Genomic DNA, 10,061 nt, shown 5'->3' on the forward strand with positions numbered 1-10,061 from the left:
GTGTTGGAGAAGACTCTTGAGAGTCCCTTGGACTGCAAGGAGATCCAACCAGTCCATTCTGAAGGAGATCAGCCCTGGGATTTCTTTGGAAGGACTGATGCTAAAGCTGAAACTCCAGTACTTTGGCCACTTCATGCGAAGAGTTGACTCATTGGAAAAGACTGTGATGCTGGGAGGGATTGGGGGCAGGAGGAGAAGGGGACGACAGAGGATGAGATGGCTGGATGGCATCACTGACTCGATGGACGTGGGTCTGAGTGAACTCCGGGAGTTGGTGATGGACAGGGAGGCCTGGTGTGCTGTGATTCATGGGGTTGCAAAGAGTCAGACACGACTGAGCGACTGATCTGATCTGATCTGATCTGGGGGGCATTTGGCTACAGGGTGGTTATGGCCCCTGCAGTTGGCCCTGGGATGATTTAGGGGAAAGGAAATATTGGCTGGGTGTGTGAGAGTTAAATATAGGAGCTGATGGAGGATATGGACTCAGGATTGGTTAGCTTGCATGTGAAAGTTGTGTTTATGGGTAGGATGTTATATGTAGAAATTAGCTAGTCCTGAAAGTGGCACTCTTTCTCTCCAGGTCTGTATGGTTCCCCAAATCTCAAAATATCTTTATATACACACATGCAAAACATAATTCATATAACCATTCATGTGTTCCCTACTTTTGTTCCTTTTTGGTCCTTCAAAATTCTGTGTTCTCTGAAAAAATAGTTAATAGACATAGGCATCAAGATCAGATTAAGCAGTTTTTGGTTTAAAAAAAAGAAACTCTTGTATGCTCTGGTAGATAATGCTAAAAGTAGCCTTGTATTTTCTCAGGTTCAGTGGCGTCACGCAATTTATAATCTGTTTATAGCCTGCACAGAGAAAAGAAAACAAATGGCAATGAATTCAGAGAAAACCTGTGGCGGCCCCCTGAATCTTTTGGTAATGCTCCCAGGCAGCCAGCAAGTTCACATCGGCCCTGTTGCTGGTTTAGAATCCTCAGTTTTCCATTTTAGAAAGCAGTCTAGGTTATTACTGCAGGTTTCACCATATAAAATTAGACAAAGGCAAACACCACTTAACTCCCACCTGCACAAGAGCATTCATGTTGTGAATTATTCATTGTGTCTGATTTTCTTTTATAGCAGCTATTTTTGCAGCAGGTGTAGAAGGTTTAAAAGACTGAATCAAATCTCATAGTGTAGTGTTTTATAGGAACTTATTAACTGATGCACATATTCCCAAGCCTTGAGCATATTATAGAATTGTGTCTCATGTATATCCACATTTATTGCCAAATAAACTGGAAACCTAGGCTTTGGGCCTATTTTATTATCGCAGACTCATACTTGGTTTCCAAGATGCTATTTCCATTGTAGTTTATCTTGCACGTGTTCGTGGGTGACTTGCTGATACAGGTTGTCAGGTTTTTGATGCAGTAAAACATATCTTGAGACCAGAGAGTTGACAGCATTGGATTTATTCTCAACCCTGCACAAGACCAGTTGCATTTTGTCTAACAACACTACTCATATATGTTGCTTTGACTTTTAATATATAATACATTATCTTTCTAAATATTTATTGAGCACTTAAGATTATAAGAGCCTGTTCATATTTTTATACCCCTCTCACAGCAGTTAATTGTATTAGGCACATACTGGAAGCTATTGATAAGATGAGTACTTGATTAGATTATTGTCTTACTCCAGTGTTTCTCGGGTGTTCTTTGTTGTCCACTGAAGGTCTGAAAAGATTCATCTGATGGGCATTGAATGAATTAATCAAACAATGCAAGACCTTTCTATTCTAGAGTTCCTGGCTTTTCACTATTACATACTATGGCCTGCTGCTGCTAAGTCGCTTCAGTCATGTCCGACTCTGTGTGACCCCATAGACAGTAGCCCGCCAGGCTCTGCCATCCCTGGTATTCTCCAGGCAAGAACACTGGAGTGGGTTGCCATTTCCTTCTCCAATGCATGAAAGTGAAAAGTGAAAGTGAAGTCTCTCAGTCGTGTCCAACTCTTAGTGACCCCATGGACTGCAGCCTACCAGGCTCCTCTGTCCATGGGATTTTCCAAGCAAGAGTACTGGAGTGGGTGGCCATTGCCTTCTCTGTTACTATGGCCTACCTAATAGCAAATAAGTGAGTTTATTTGGTGTCTAATGGTGAGTTTAAAGGTGTCTAAAATTAGATGTTCATATTTTTATTGAGTTTGTCAGATATCCCACTAGAGAATTCTAGAATAGATTGCATATTCCTCTAAGACAGCCTGGTCATGTGGAATACTTCTCAACATTGCAAACTCCCCTTGTGTGCACACAGATGCAGGCAGGTGGGTGGACTCTCTGATTTATTTGGGAAGGGTTTTTGTTATCAGTGCATCACAGATTCTGCCTTAAGTTGATTATGCTTTTCAATTGTTATTATCCTTGATTTAACTAATATTTTCAATTTTTTGTTTTTGTAGTCTTTGTATTAATTGATTTTTTTCCTCTGGGAAGTAGAATTGAGTGGAATATACAGACTATAGAAACTTTGGCCCTGTCTAAGCTATCCCCAGTCAAAAATGTGAAGAGCTACAGTTCTGGATCTTAGCTTCTCAAGTCATAATTGATGGGATTAACTCTCAGTTACAGTACAACATAGCGTTAGTGGTAAAGAACCAGCCTGCCAGTGCAGGAGATGTAAGAGATGCAGATTCAGTCCTTGGGTAGGAAAGATCCCCTGGAGAAGGAAATGGCAACCCACTCCAGTGTTCTTGCCTGGAGAATCCCATGGACAGAGGAACCTGGCAGGCTATATAGTCCATAGGGTCACAAAGAGTTGGACATGACTAAAGTGGCCTGGCATGCCCACACAGTACAAATAAATCGTTACTGCTAAAATTAAAATACCAAGTATGTGAATGATTTATGTTTTATGTATAAGTTAAGGAAGACTTAGGGTTAATCATGAAATAATCCATTTCTTGCTTTATTGCCTTGGATGTGCTTTCCTGGTGTTCCGTAGGAGTTGTTCCACATGAAGATGTATTTCTGAAGTATTTGTGGGGAGGAAGGTGATCTCCACATCTTACTCTTCCACCATCCTGAAGGTCCCCAAGATATGCTTTCTTAAGTGGGAGAGATAGGGGAGAGAACTATAAAACTGGAAATTGTATCTAATCTGAAACTACCTTCTCAAAGCCACATGCTGCAGTGAGTGCCTTGCTGATATTCATAATAGTGACAATTATCATTTACTGAAGTGCTTATGAGCTGTGACTTTATGCCTTTTCCAAGTTTTCTAAAAACCTTCTTTCTCCCTGAATATAAGATATGTTGTTGAGGGCTTCAAGAATGTTTCCATGTCCTTAGCTGAATTGTAGATTTCATTTTGGCATGTGTATTCATGAACACACAAGCTCCATTTTCTTTTTAATTCTATCCATGAACAAGTCTGTAATAAAGAAGAGGACAAGAGAACTACAATGATCTCCTAGAACTGAACAGTCATTATCACCAAACTGCAGGCACCCAGAATGAGATTGTGCCTGAAAATTCACACCATCGTTTTTATTATTTATCAAAAATCTGTGCATAGGACACTTTCCCTTTTCAACAATACTTTTTGTATGCTTATTTTTAAATATAACTTATTCATTAATTTAACAAATTTTGGTTCACACATTATGTGCCAGACATAAAATGGTCAATGAGGTAGTCAGGGGCTTGTCTCTTCTGAAACTTGTATTATGCTGGAATCTTGGGACAGGGGTGGGGACAACAAAGTAGGGTGGGAGTGCGGGATGGGGCCAGGGATAGAGATAAGGAAACGGGCAATTGCAGTACAAGAGCCTTGGTAGGGTAAATTTAGGATCCCATGGGGGCACGTGGGGAAGGGCATATAGCCCCAAGAGAGGGAGTCACAGGGAAGCTTCTAAGAAGAAAGTTATATCTAAGTTGAGATGCAAATAAAACACACACACACACACACACAAAATAAAAATCATAAGAAACATAAGGGAAAAGAAAAATATATATAATCATGATAAGATATATTAACATTCCTCTGGGACTATTTTATCAAGTGCAGAAAAAATAAGAATAGGAGCATCTTGAATGATGTCATTAATAATTTAAATATAATAGGTTTCTATTTATATTAATCTTATATCCTACACAAATATATTAACAATTTTGTACTTCAAAAGTTGTTATTAGATAAAACAAATTGACATGATATTACCTCTCACACTAGAAGTCTAGGGAAAAAATCAAGGTTCTTTTTTCAAAATATAGCATTGAAACATGTATATGATCATATGTGAAACAGATCACCAGTCCAGGTTCGATGCATGAGACAGGTGCTCAGGGCTGGTGCACTGGGATGACCCTGAGGGATGGGATGGGGAGGGAGGTGGGAGGGAGGTTCAGGATGAAAGAAAAATAAAATTAGGAAAAAAATAATTAAAAAATTTAAATTTAATTTGCTATTTTCTTATAAGATACATATTCCTGTATGAGGGCTTTATAAGAAATCTTTAAATAGCTGATTTCATTATTCACATGTTTGCAAAATGCTTCTGAATTCTACACCCCATTCCCATCTGTATCAAAATGGCACTCTTATTTATTTATTTGCTGAAGGAGAAAAGATAGCTTTATTACTTAGTCGGCAAGGGGGATACAGTGGGTTCCTGCCTCAAAAAACTGTGTGTTGCAACCCAGGAGGATTTGATAGGGAGTTTTATAAAAAAATACTTGCCATGAATGGGGTTGCTGAGAGGACTAGAGGGTGTGAAGGGTCTCAGATGGTCAAGTCTCCTAGTCTTCATTCTCCAATTCCTTTAATCTTGCCTCAGGTAGTTCCTTGGCTGCTTCTCTCTTGATTAGCAAGTGTTTGAATATGCGCTTTGAACTCAGGAAAGGTCATGGAGGCTGGAGTCTTGAAAATGGCTCCATTTTTTTCATTTGCCAGAAAACTCATTTTAGGATTCGCCTGATCTGTGTATCTGCCGTGGAGGGGGCCCTACTTGAGGAAACACTATCATGTGTATCACAGTGAGAAAAGATTGAGATCTTCTCACTCTATACTGATTATCTACTTGAGTGCTTACTCTGTACCAAGCGGTATTCTTTCAACTGGAGATATACCCATGACCAATGAAATGTCTAAGACTTCTGAGTACTCACATCTAGAGGGGAGGATAGAGAAAAACAATTTAATGTATAAAATGTCAGGTAAGGATAAAGTTAAAGTGAAGTCGCTCAGTCGTGTCCGACTCTTTGCAACCCCGTGGACTGTAGCCCACCAGGCTCCTCCGTCCATGGGACTCTCCAGGCAAGAATACTGGAGTGGGTTGCCATTTATCATTTAAAAAGGCAGGTAGGGAGTGATGGGGTGGAAAGAGGTTATTTTTGACAAGGTCTTTGGAGAAGATACTACAATGAGGTGAGAAGTTAGCAGAGACCTGAAGGAAGTGGAAGAGTGAGCCACACAGTTTTCTGGAGAAAGTGTGTTCCAGGAAGAGGAATAGCAAATGCAATGACTCCAAGGTAGGAGTAACCCATATTTAAAACTGGCTGCCCAGAAGACAGGTGGAAAGTGAGGTGGTAGGATGAGGAATAACATTCGAGCCTAACATTTTTAGGAAAAGAAACATTTGCATGGTCTCAACTCTCAAAGGTCTGTAAAGGAGCTTCAAGATTATGCTTTTAAAAAAGTGACAGTTGTGTCCAGAGTCTAAATCATTGGTTCATATAATCCGGAGTATTTTTATTACTATTTCTGATATTTTATAGACCTAAAATAGTCCTCATCTTTTCTTTTGTTTCTTTTTCCTGAAGAGACAATAATAATAATTATAATTTAAGACTAATGTCAAAGACCATACTACTTATATCTTCTTCTAGGATTTTGTGGTTTCAGATTTTACATTTAAGTCTTTGGTTTATTTTGAGTTTAATTTTTGTATATTATGTGAGAAAGTAGTCCAGTTTTATTCTTTTGCATGTAGCTGTCAAGTTTTCCCAACACCATTTATTGAAGAGTCTGACTTTTCCTCATTGCACATTCTTGCCTCCTTTCTTGTAGATTCTTTGATCATATAAGTGTGAGCTTGTTTCTGGGCTCTCTACTCTGTTCCATTGATACGTGCCTGCTTTTGTGTCAGGTCCATACTCTTTTGATTACTATGGCTTTGTGGGATAGTTTGAAATCAAGGAACACGATATCTCCAGCTTTGTTCTCCTTTCTCAAAATTACTTTGGCTATTTGGAGTCATTTGTGTTTCCATTCAAACTTTAGAATTCTTTGTTCTAATTCTGTGAAAAACGATGTAGTCAATTTTAATATAAACAATCATATAGAAAAATTTTTTGGAACTATAGGAAAAGAGAATCTGTCTTATACCTAGAGCTGTTGAGAGGATAGCATGTAACTCAAGAGCCAATAGACACTGTTTTGTTATCATAAGAAAAGTATGACCTGAGAATGGAGTCAACTCAGAGGTGAGCAGCGCTGTGACATTGGTTGAGAATATGGAGCTGGCCCAATGTGCCTCTCTTTTCATTTATATAAGCCAAAGAATTTCAAGCAAAATTCACATTTCTCTGTGTTTAAAATTTTTTTCTTTGCTTGGGATGGTTAGATTGGGTTACTATTACTGTTATAAGTGAAAAAGTATCATTTATTTGACTCCATGCTCACATGTCTCAACAGGATACTATAGCATCCAGAGAAGGAGAGAGGATGCAGGAAATCTGTACCCCTCAGATGCCAAGAGGAAAAGTGTAAATGCTGGGTATATAATAGGACCATCCACAGCACATGAATCAGGTCAGTTTTGTGAGTTATTCAGTTGAGTTCAGTCACTCAGTCAGGTCCAACTCCTTGTGACCCCATGAACCGCAGCACACTAGGCCTCCCTGTCCATCACCAACTCTCGGAGTCCACCCAAACCCATGTCCATTGAGTCGGTGATGCCATCCAGTCATCTTATCCTCTGTCGTCCCCTTCTCCTCCTGCCCTCAATCCCTCCCAGAATCAGGGTCTTTTCTAATGAGTCAGTTCATCACATCAGGTGACCAAAGTATTGGAGTTTCAGCTTCAGCATCAGTCCTTCCAATGAACACCCAGGACTGATCTCCTTTAGGATGGACTGGTTAGATCTTCTTGCAGTCCTAAGAACTCTCAAGAGTCTTCTCCAACACCACAGTTCAAAAGCATCAATTCTTCATCACTCAGCTTTCTTTATAGTCCAACTCTCACATCCATACATCCATACACGACCACTGGAAAAACCATAGCCTTGACTAGATGGACCTTTGTTGACAAAGTAATATCCTGCTTTTTAATATGCTGTCTAGGTTGGTCATAACTTTCCTTCCAAGGAATAAGCATCTTTTAATTTTATGGCTACAATCACCATCTGCAGGGATTTTGGAGCCCCAAAAAATAAAGTCAGCCACTGGTTCCACTGTTTCCCATCTATTTATTACATTGTTCATTTTGGTCTGCTTCAACTATAACAGGACAAAATTCCTCCATGTCTAATCTGAGTCCTGATGTCCAAAAATTTTTACTTTTACAAAGCCAGTGTTAAAAGATATTTTCCAAAGAAAATACATAAATTGGACTTCATTAAAATTTAAATTTTATGTATCAAAGGACACTATCAACAGAGTGGAAAGGTAACCTATGGAATGTAAAACAATGTTTGCAAATCATATATACAATAAGAAATTAACATCAAGAATGTGTAAAGAAGTTCTTCAACTCAACAATAAAAAAAGTCAACCCAATTAGAAAAATGGGCAAAGAACTTAAATAGACATTTCTCCAAAGAAGATATTCAAATGGTCAATAAGCTCATAAAAAGATGCTCAACGTCAATAATCATTAAAGAAATGCAAATCAAAATCACAATTAGATACACTTCACACCTATTAGGATGACCGTCATTTAAAAAAAAAAAAGAAAGAAAAGTCTTGATGAGGATATGGAGAAATTTATATGCGTTTGTGTACAAACACTTGCCTTAAGCAAGTAATTACAAATATAATGTACACTACCAAGAAGACTTAATCTCATTTGGAGAAAGTGATATTTAAGCTGAGAACTGAGAGAATGAATCAGATACAAAAGATGTTGGTCAGGCCTCTCACTTGAAGATTTGGGAACAGGTGGAGGCAAGGCTGTGTCTATGCCTTCTGGAATTCCTCCAGCAGTACTCAGCATCTTGCCCTGAACAAAGTCTTCAGTAACAAGTGTTTCTTCACTCAGTTGTAATAAAGGTATTTAGTTTCTTCCTTACTGCTGACTGCTTCTGGTAGAAATCTTCTTTAGTAACTGTTTGTAAATCAAAGTCTTCACAGTGCCTGTGAGATCACAGAACCAAATTCTCCTTTCAGTTATCTGAAAGTGACAGCCACTAATTTCAATGGAGGCCACATGTATTTACTTGAAGGGGGAATTTGGTCGATGGGATATTGCAGAGTAATTAATGACAGTTCTAAGCCCTTCAAATGCACATTTCGTATCTCTAATCATTGTTTAAGAAGATTACATGCCACATGAATTAGAGGTTGTGGCGTCTGAGCCATCTCCGCATTTTAGTAGTTGCTCATTCCTTATCCTGTCGCCCAGTTACTTACTTCTCATATTAACTCCAGGCTGTTTTGATTTTTTTCTAACACCTCATTTTCCAGGTTTAGAAACAAGAACTAAAGCTAAAGAACTTTTTTTAAAAGATGCAAGTTCTTCCTGAATTAAATTGTAGGGGGAAAAATGCCAAATGCTTTTCCTAAAGATCTTTACAAATTGAAAAGATGGTCCATCCAGAATTGACCAGCTGGGATCTTTCTGCCGTGGACCCCAAGGATCCATTCTGGCATTGTGAGTCCATTCAGTATTTTCTTAGCACCATGCTCAGGAAGGAAATGTTGTCCTTGCCTGCTTAGCCTGTGGTTTGGGATCTGTGAATCATCTGGGTAACCCTCTGTGTGTTAAAAAGTATTTCAAACAAAGAAAGAACTTGTAAATATTTAGTGACAGGAAGCTACAGGCTATAAGCTGCAATGTATCAAAACAAAAGCCTTTTTTAAAAAATCCTCTAACAATATTCTTATATACCTCCTATTCCATTTGCTTTGTTCTCCTTTCATTTTCTTCTCTGTCTCCTCCACTCACATGATATATTAGAAAAGTATTAAATGAAGAGTTCGGAAACAAGTTCTGGATGCAGTTCGGCTATTGACTTTGGTGCATGCATGCTAAGTCACTTCAGTCATGTCCAGCTCTTTGCAACCCTATGGACTGAAGCCCACCAGGCTCCTCTGTCCATGGAATTCTCCAGGCAAGAATACTGAAGTGGGTTGCTACATCCTCCTCCAGGGGATCTTCTCGACCCAGGAATTGAAACCACGTCTCCCGCACTGGCAGGCAGGTTCTTTACCATTAGCGCCACCTGGGAAGCCCATTGACTTTGATATCAGAGACAAGTCGCTGAACTTCTTTGGGGTCTGATTCTTTCTTCTGTTCATTGTACTTTGTACATAAATTATATCTGAATAGAACTTTAGAAACTGTTCATTCAGAATACATGCTTGGAAGTTATAGAAAACAGCACATTCTACACAACAATATTTGGCAGTTACAGAGGACAAGGGAGAAGTTAGTTATCAATAGGAGAATTTGTGAGGTTCATTCAGGAGGAACTTCAATTTATAATGGAACCTCAGAAATCCTAGGCAGTATAGCACCTGGCCTAGGGTACTGTCTGGAAGCACAGGCAGAAATGTCAGGCACCAGAAATAGGTTTCTTATCACCCATACAGAAATCTGTCAGAGGCCACAGGCTGTGGCTTCACTGCTTTATCTGACTAGATAAGCCCTCAAGGGTTTCTCCCCATCTGCTCCCTGGAGGCCTGGAGGTGAGGGCAGAAAGTGTGGAACTGCCCTGTCTTACTGGTCTGGATTAGAGTCACTGAGACGTCCTGTGTTCTCTTCACCATGGACTTTCTTGCAGCCTCCAGCCACTCACGTTGTTTCTTTTTAGAATGCCACATTTCCATCACTGCATATT

The sequence above is a fragment of the Bison bison genome, unplaced genomic scaffold, assembly GCF_000754665.1.
Source record: "Bison bison bison isolate TAMUID 2011002044 unplaced genomic scaffold, Bison_UMD1.0 scf7180017864133, whole genome shotgun sequence".
In the NCBI taxonomy this organism is placed as follows: Eukaryota; Metazoa; Chordata; class Mammalia; order Artiodactyla; family Bovidae; genus Bison; species Bison bison.